Here is an 8,076-nt window from a genome sequence, read left to right on the forward strand (position 1 = left end):
GAGGGACAATTTGACTTCTTCTTTTCCTAACTGAATACCCTTGATTTCTTTCTCTTGCCTGATTGCCCTAGCCAGAACTTCCAACACTATGTTGAATAGGAGTGGTGAGAGAGGGCATCCCTGTCTTGTGCCAGTTTTCAAAGGGAATGCTTCCAGTTTTTGCCCATTCAGTATGATATTGGCTGTGGGTTTGTCATAGATAGCTCTTATTATTTTGAGATATGTTCCATCAATACCGAATTTATTGAGAGTTTTTAGCATGAAGCACTGTTGAATTTTGTCAAAGGCCTTTTCTGCATCTATTAAGATAATCATGTGATTTTTGTCTTTGGTTCTGTTTATATGCTGGATTACATTTATTGATTTGCGTATGTTGAACCAGCGTTGCATCCTATGGATGAAGCCCACTTGATGATGGTGGATAAGCTTTTTGATGTGCTGCTGGATTCGGTTTGCCAGTATTTTATGGAGGATTTTTTCATCGATGTTCATCAGGGATATTGGTCTAAAATTCTCTTTTTTTGTTGTGTCTCTGCCAGGCTTTGGTATCAGGATGATGTTGGCCTCATAAAACGAGTTAGGAAGGATTCCCTCTTTTTCTATTGATTGGAATAGTTTCAGAAGGAATGGTACCAGCTCCTCATTGTAGGAGGAGTTCTACCGAATTCTCCTCTGGTAGAATTCGGCTGTTAATCCATCTGGTCCTGGACTCTTTTTGGTTGGCAGGCTATTAATTATTGCCTCATTGAAGGCAAATAAGCCTTCTTGAAGGCTTTGTTCATATCTTTTTCCTCTTTTTTCTTTAGACTTCTCTTCTCGCTTCATTTCATTCATTTGATTCTCAATCACTGATACTCTTTCTTCCAGTTGATCGAGTTGGTTACTGAAGCTTGTGAATTTGTCACGTATTTCTCGTGTCTTGGTTTTTATCTCTGTCAGTTCGTTTATGGCCTTCTCTGCATTGATTATTCTAGTTATCCATTCTTCCATTCTTTTCTCAAGATTTTTAGTTTCTTTGCGCTGGGTACATAATTCCTCCTTTAGCTCTGAGAAGTTTGATGGACTGAAGCTGCCTTCTCTCAACTCGTCAAAGTCATTCTTGGTCCAGCTTTTGATCCGTTGCTGGCGATGAGCTGCGTTCCTTTGGAGGGGGAGATGCGCTCTTATTTTTTGAATTTACAGCTTTTCTGCCCCGCTTTTTCCTCATCTTTGTGGTTTTATCTGCCTCTGATCTTTGATGATGGTGATGTACTGATGGGGTTTTGGTGTGGGTAGCCTTCCTGTTTGTTAGTTTTCCTTCTAACAGTCAGAATCCTCAGCTGTAGGTCTGTTGGAGATTGCTTGAGGTCCGCTCCAGACGCTGTTTGCCTGAGTATCAGCAGCAGAGGCTGCAGAAGATAGAATATTGCTGAACAGGGAGTGTACCTGTCTGATTCTTGCTTTGGAAGCTTTGTCTCAGGGGTGTACCCCACCGTGTGAGGTGTGTGGTGTCGGTCTGCCACTAGTGGGGGATGTCTCCCAGTTAGGCTACTGAGGGGTCAGGGACCCACTTGAGCAGGCAGTCTGTCCGTTTTCAGATCTCACCCTCCATGTTGGGAGATCCACTGCTCTCTTCAAAGCTGTCAGACAGGGTTGTTTGCGTCTGCAGAGGTTTCTGCTGCTTTTTTTTTGTTTGTTTAGCTATGCCCTGTCCCCAGAGGTGGAGTCTACAGAGACAGGCAGGCCTCCTTGAGCTGCTGTGAGCTGCAAACAGTTCGAGCTTTCCAGTGGCTTTGTTTTCCTACTTAAGCCTCAGCAATAGCGGGCGCCCCTCCCCCAGCCTCGCTGCTTCCTTGCCCTTAGATCGCAGACTGCTGTGCTAGCAATGAGGGAGGCTCCCTGAGCGTGGGACCCTCCCAACCAGGTGTGGAATATAATCTCCTGGTGTGCCGTTTACTAAGACCCTTGGTAAAGCACAGTATTGGGGTGGGAGTTACCCGATTTTCCAGGTGTTGTGTGTCTCAATTCCCCTGTTTAGGAAAAGGGATTCCCTTCCCCCTTGCACTTCCCAGATGAGGCCATGCCTCGCCCTGCTTCAGCTCTGGCTGGTCAGGCTGCAACAGCTGACCAGCACTGATTGTCCGGCACTCCCTAGTCAGATGAACCTGGTACCTCAGTTGAAAATGCAGAAATCACCCGTCTTCTGTGTCACTAGGGCTGGGAGCTGGAGACTGGAGCTGTTCTTATTCAGTCATCTTCTGTTTCCTTTATTTTCTGATCAAAGTTAAGTTCTTGTTAGCTTAAAATAACTTGTTACACATGGACACATAGTGGGGAGCAACACACACTGGGGCCTGAGTGTGGTGGATGAGAGGAAGGAGAAGATCAGGAAGAATAGCTAATGGATGCTGGGGTTAATACCTGGGTGATGGGATGATCTGTGCAGTTAACCACCATGGCACACGTTTTCCTATGCAATAAGCCTATACATCCTGGACATGTACCCCTGGACTTAAAAGTAGGAAATTTTAAAATAAAATAAAACAACTCAGTATAAACAAAATATGTATTTCAAAGCCTCGTGATAATCACAAAGTAAAACCTATAATAGATACACTAACGATAAAAAGCAGGGAATCAAAATATAATACTGGAGAATGTCACTTACCCACAAAAGGATATAGCAAGAGTGGTATAAAAGAAGGAAGGATCTACAAAATAACTAGGAAAGAAATAATAAAATGTCAGTAGTACGTCCTTACCTGTTGTTAGTTACCTTGAATGTAAATGGATTAAATTTTCCTATTAAACAACATACAGTAGCTAAATTGATTTTTTAAAAGACTCAACTATATGCTGCCTATAAGAGCCTCACTTCACCCAGAAGAACACAAATAGACTGAACGTGAAGGGATAAAAAAAGATATTCCATGCAAATGGAAAGCAAAACGAAGCAGAAGTAGCTACACTCATATCAGACATAATAGGCTTTAAGCCAAAAAAAAAAAAAAAAACTGTAAAAAGAGACAACTATGCTAATTGCATACTGATACAGGGGTCAATACAGAAAGAGAATATAACAATTATAAATATATATGTACCCAACAATTGGACATACAAATATATAAAGCAAATGCTAATAGGCCTACAGGGAGAGATAGAGTATGATACAATAATAGTGTAAGACTTGAACATCCTATCTTCAGTGATAAACAGATCATCCAGACAGAATATCAATAAAAAATGAGAGTTAAACTGAACTCCTGACCAAATGAATCTAATAGATGTTTAAAGAACATTCTGTCCAGCAGTTGCAGAATACACATTCTTCTCCACAGTACATGGAACATTCTCCAGCATATATCTTATGTTAAGCCACAGTAAAAGTCTTAACAAATTCAAAAATTAAAAATCAAAAAATGTTTTTCCAACAATAGTGGTATAGAACTAGAAATCAATAGGAGCAGGAACTTTGGAAACTGTACAAATACATGGAAATTAGACAACATACACCTGAACAACCAGTGGTTCTGTGAAAAAAAGATTCAAAAAGAAAATTTTAATATTTCTTGAGAAAATGGAAACGGGAACACAATACACAAAACCTATGGTATACAGCAAAAGCATTTCTAAGAGGGAAGCATAGAGCAATAAAGGCTTACATTTAAAAAGTAGAAAGATTTTAGATAACCTCATGTTGCACCTTAAGGAACTAGAAAAACAACATCAAGCCAAAACTAGTAGAAGAGAAGCAACGATAAATGTAAAAACAGAAATAAATGAAATAGAACCTTAAAAAACAACACGAAAGAATAACAAAAGAAGAGTTGACTTTTTCAAAAGATAAAAAACCTGGCCAGGCACAGTGGCTCACAACTGTAATCCCAGGACTTTGGGAGGCCAAGGAGGGTGGATCACTTATTAGGAGTTTGAGACCAGCCTGACCAATATGGTGAAATCCCATCTCTACTAAAAATACAAAAATTAGCTGAGTGTGGTGGCAGGGCCCTGTAATCCCAGCTACTAGGGAGGCTGAATCAGGAGAATCACTTGAGCCTGGGAGGCAGAGGTTGCAGTGAGCCAAGATTGTGCCACTGCACTCCAGCCTGGGCAACGGAGCTAGACTCTGTCTCAAAATCAAAACAAAACAAAACAAAACCTGACAAACTTTTAACTAGACAAATTAAGAAAAAAGAGAAGAGTCAAAAAAATGAAATCAGAGATGTAAAAGGAGACATTACAAATAATATAATATAAATACAAAGGATCATAAGAGACCATTATGAACAACTATATGAAAGCAAATTGTAAAACTTAGAAGAAATAGATAAATGCCTGGACTCATACAACCACAAGATTGAATCATGAAGAAACAGAAAATTCGAACAGGCCAATAATGAGTAACAAGATTGAAACAATAGTTTAAAGTCTCCCATTAAAGAAAGCACAGGAGCTGACGACCTTGATGCTGAATTCTACCAAATATTTTACAAATAACTAATGCCTATTCTTCTCAAACTATCCCCCAAAAAGTGGATAAGGGTAAATTTGTCCAGACTTATTATTTAAGACTAATATTCATTAACCTGATATAAAACTAGATGATATGTCAAAACAAAAAAGAAAACTACAGGACAGAAGTGGTGGCTCATGCCTGTAATCCTAGCACTTTGGGAGGCCAAGGAGGGTGGATCACTTGAGCCCAGGAGTTCAAGACCAGCCTGTCAACCTGATGAAACCTTGTCTCTAAAAAAAAGTACAAATATTAGCGAAACATGATGGTGGGCACCTGTAGTCCTAGCTACTCAGGAGGCTGAGGTTGGAGGATCACCCAAGCCCAGGGGGTTGAGGCTGTGGTGAGATGTGATTGTGCCACTGCACTCCAGCCTGGGGACAGAGTGAAACGCTTTCTCAAAAAAATAAAATAAAATAAGAAAAACTACAGGCCCGTATCCCTAATAAAATGCATTCAAAAATCCTCAAGAAAATGCTAGCAAACTAAATTTAACAGAATATTTAAAAGACCAGTCATTAGAATCAAGTGGCATTCATTCCAGGGATGCAAGGATGATTCAAACTATTCAAATCAATAAATGTACTGCATCACATTAATAGAATAAAGGACAAGACCACATAATCATTTCAATAGAAACAGAGAAAACATTTGACAGAATTCAACACCCCACCATGATAAAAGTTATCAACAAATTAGGTATGTAAGGAACATACCTAAACACAATAAAAGCCACATATGAGAAACCCACAGCTAATATAAAACAAAATGGGGAAGAGATGAAAGAATTTTCTCTAAAATCTGGAACTAAGCAAGGATGCCCACTTTCACTACTTCTAGTCAACATTGTACTGGAACTCCTAGCCAGGGCAATTAGGCAAGAGAAAGAAATATAAGGCATACAATTAAAAAGAAGGAAGTCAAATTATCCCTGTTTGCAGATGCCACAACTTTATATACATAAAATACTAATTACTTCATCAAAAAGCCATGAGCACTAATAAACAAATTCAGTAAAATTTCAGGATATAAAATGCATATACAAAAATCAGTAATATTTCCATTCAACATCATCAAAATATCTGAAAAATAAATCAAGAAAACAATTCCATGTATAATAGCTACAAAATATAAGATACTTAAGAATAAATGTAACAAAGGAGGTAAAAACTCTACAAAAAAAATCTATAAAACTCTGATGAAAGAAATTGAAAAGGACAGAAATTATTGGAAAAGTGTTTTGTATTAGTCCATTTTCATCCTGCTAATAAAGACATATCTGAGACTAGACAATTTACAAAAGAAAGAGGTTTATTGGACTCACAGTTCCACGTAGCTGGGGAGACATCACAATCATGCCAGAAGGTGAAAGGCACTTCTTTCATGGCAGTGGCAAGAGAGAAGAGAGCTTGTGCATGGACACTCCTGTTTTTAGACTATCATATCTCATGAGACTCATTCACTAACATGAGAACAGCACAGGAAAGACTTGTCCCCATGATTCAATTATCTCCCACCAGGTCCCTCCCACAACACATGGGAATTATGGGGGCTACAAGATGAGATTTGGGTAGGGACACAGGGCCAAATCATATATTTTATGTTCACAGATTGAAATAATTGACATGGTTAAAATGTCCATACTACCCAAAGCAATCTACAGATTCAATGTAATTTCTATCAAAATACCAATGACACACTTCATAGAAATAGAAAAGATGATTCTAAATTAATGTTGAACCACCAAAGACCCCAAAAGCCAAAGTAATCTTGAGCAAAAAAGGGCAAATCTGTAGAAATCACACTACCTGATTTCAAAAGATACTACAAAACTGTAGTAACCAAAACAGCATGGTACTGGTATAAAAACAGATACATAGATCAGTGGAACAGAATATATAAACCAGAAATAAATCCCTGCCTTTACAGCCAACTGATTTTTAACAAAAGTGCCAAGACTGACACTGGGGACAGAACAGTCTCTTCAATTAATAGTGCTGGGAAAAAATGAATATCCATATGCAGAAGAACAAAACTAGAGTCCTATATCTCACCATATTCAAAATCAAATGAAGATGGGTTAAAGACTTAAATGTAAGACCCAAAATTGTGAAACCACATGAAGAAAATATAGGAGAATGCTTCATGTTGGTTTGGGAAAGGATTTTGGATAAGACCTCAAAATCACTGGTAATAAAAAACAAACTAGACAAATGAAATTTTATCAAACTAAGAAGCTCTGCACAGCAAAGGAAATAAGCTACAGAACGGTAGAAAATATCTGCAAATTATGTATCCAAAGGGATTAATATCCAGAATATATAAGGAACTCAAACAATTCAATGGCAAAAAGTAAGTTATTTAAATTTTAAAGGGCAAAAGACCTGATTAGACAATTCTCAAAAGAAAGCATACAAATGACCAATAGGTAAATATAATATGCTCAACATGACTAATCAGTAGGGAAATGCAAATCAAAACCACAATGAGATATTACTTCACCCCAGTTTGAATTATTCCAAGCTGGTAACTAAACACAAGCAAACGAACAAAAAAACACATTAAAAAACAATAGATTTTATTTTAAAAGTCTCAAGCTAGAAATATACTACATGCCCATTAAAGAGCAGATAGATTTTAAAAAATTATTTTTTTCCAACTCTTATTTTAGGTTCGGCAGCTACATGTGAAGGTTTGTTACATGGGTAAATCGCACGTTGTGGGGGTTTGGTGTACGGAATGTTTTGTCACACAGGTAATTAGCATAGTAGCCATAGGTAGTTTTTAAGTTCTGTTTTAAGTTCTTTGAGAAATCTCCAAACTGTACTTCACAGTTGCTGAACTAATTTACATTCCCACCAGCAGAGTATAAGTATTCTCTTTTCTCTGCAACCTTGCTAGCATCTGTTATTTTTTGACATTTTAATAATAGTCATTCTGAGTGGTGTGAGATGACATCTCATTGTGGTTTTGATTTGCATTTCTCTTATGATTAATGATGTTGAGCATTTTCAAATACGCTTGTTGGCTATGTGTATGTCTTCTTTTGGGAAGTGTCTGTTGATGTTCTTTGCCTGTTTTTTAATGAGATTGTGTTTTTTTGCTTGTTAATTTAAGTTCCTTATCGATGCCGGGTATTAGACCTTTGTCAGATGCATAGTTTGCAAGTATTTTCTTCTATTCTATAAGTTGTCTGTTTACTCTGTTGAAAATTTCTTTTGCTGTGCAGAAGCTCATTAGTTTAATTAAGTTCCATTTAATTTTTGTTTTCATTGCAGTTTCTTTTGAAGTTTTCATCATGAAATCGTTGCTAGGGCCTATGTCCAGAATGAAATTTCATAGGTTTTCTTCTAAGGTTTCTGTAGTTTTAGGTTTTACATATAAGTCTTTAATCCATCTTGAGTTAACTTTTGTATGTGGTGAAAGGAAGAGGTCAGTTTCCAATGTTCTGCATATGGCTGGTCAGTTAGCCCAGCACCATTTATTCAGTAGGGAGTCTTCACCCCATTGCTTCTTACTGTTGACATTGTCAAAAATCAGATGGTTGTAAGGTGTGCAGCTTTATTTCTGGGTTCTCTAACCTA

Source organism: Rhinopithecus bieti, unplaced genomic scaffold (assembly GCF_001698545.2).
Source record: "Rhinopithecus bieti isolate Rb0 unplaced genomic scaffold, ASM169854v2 scaffold_4830, whole genome shotgun sequence".
NCBI lineage: Eukaryota > Metazoa > Chordata > Mammalia > Primates > Cercopithecidae > Rhinopithecus > Rhinopithecus bieti.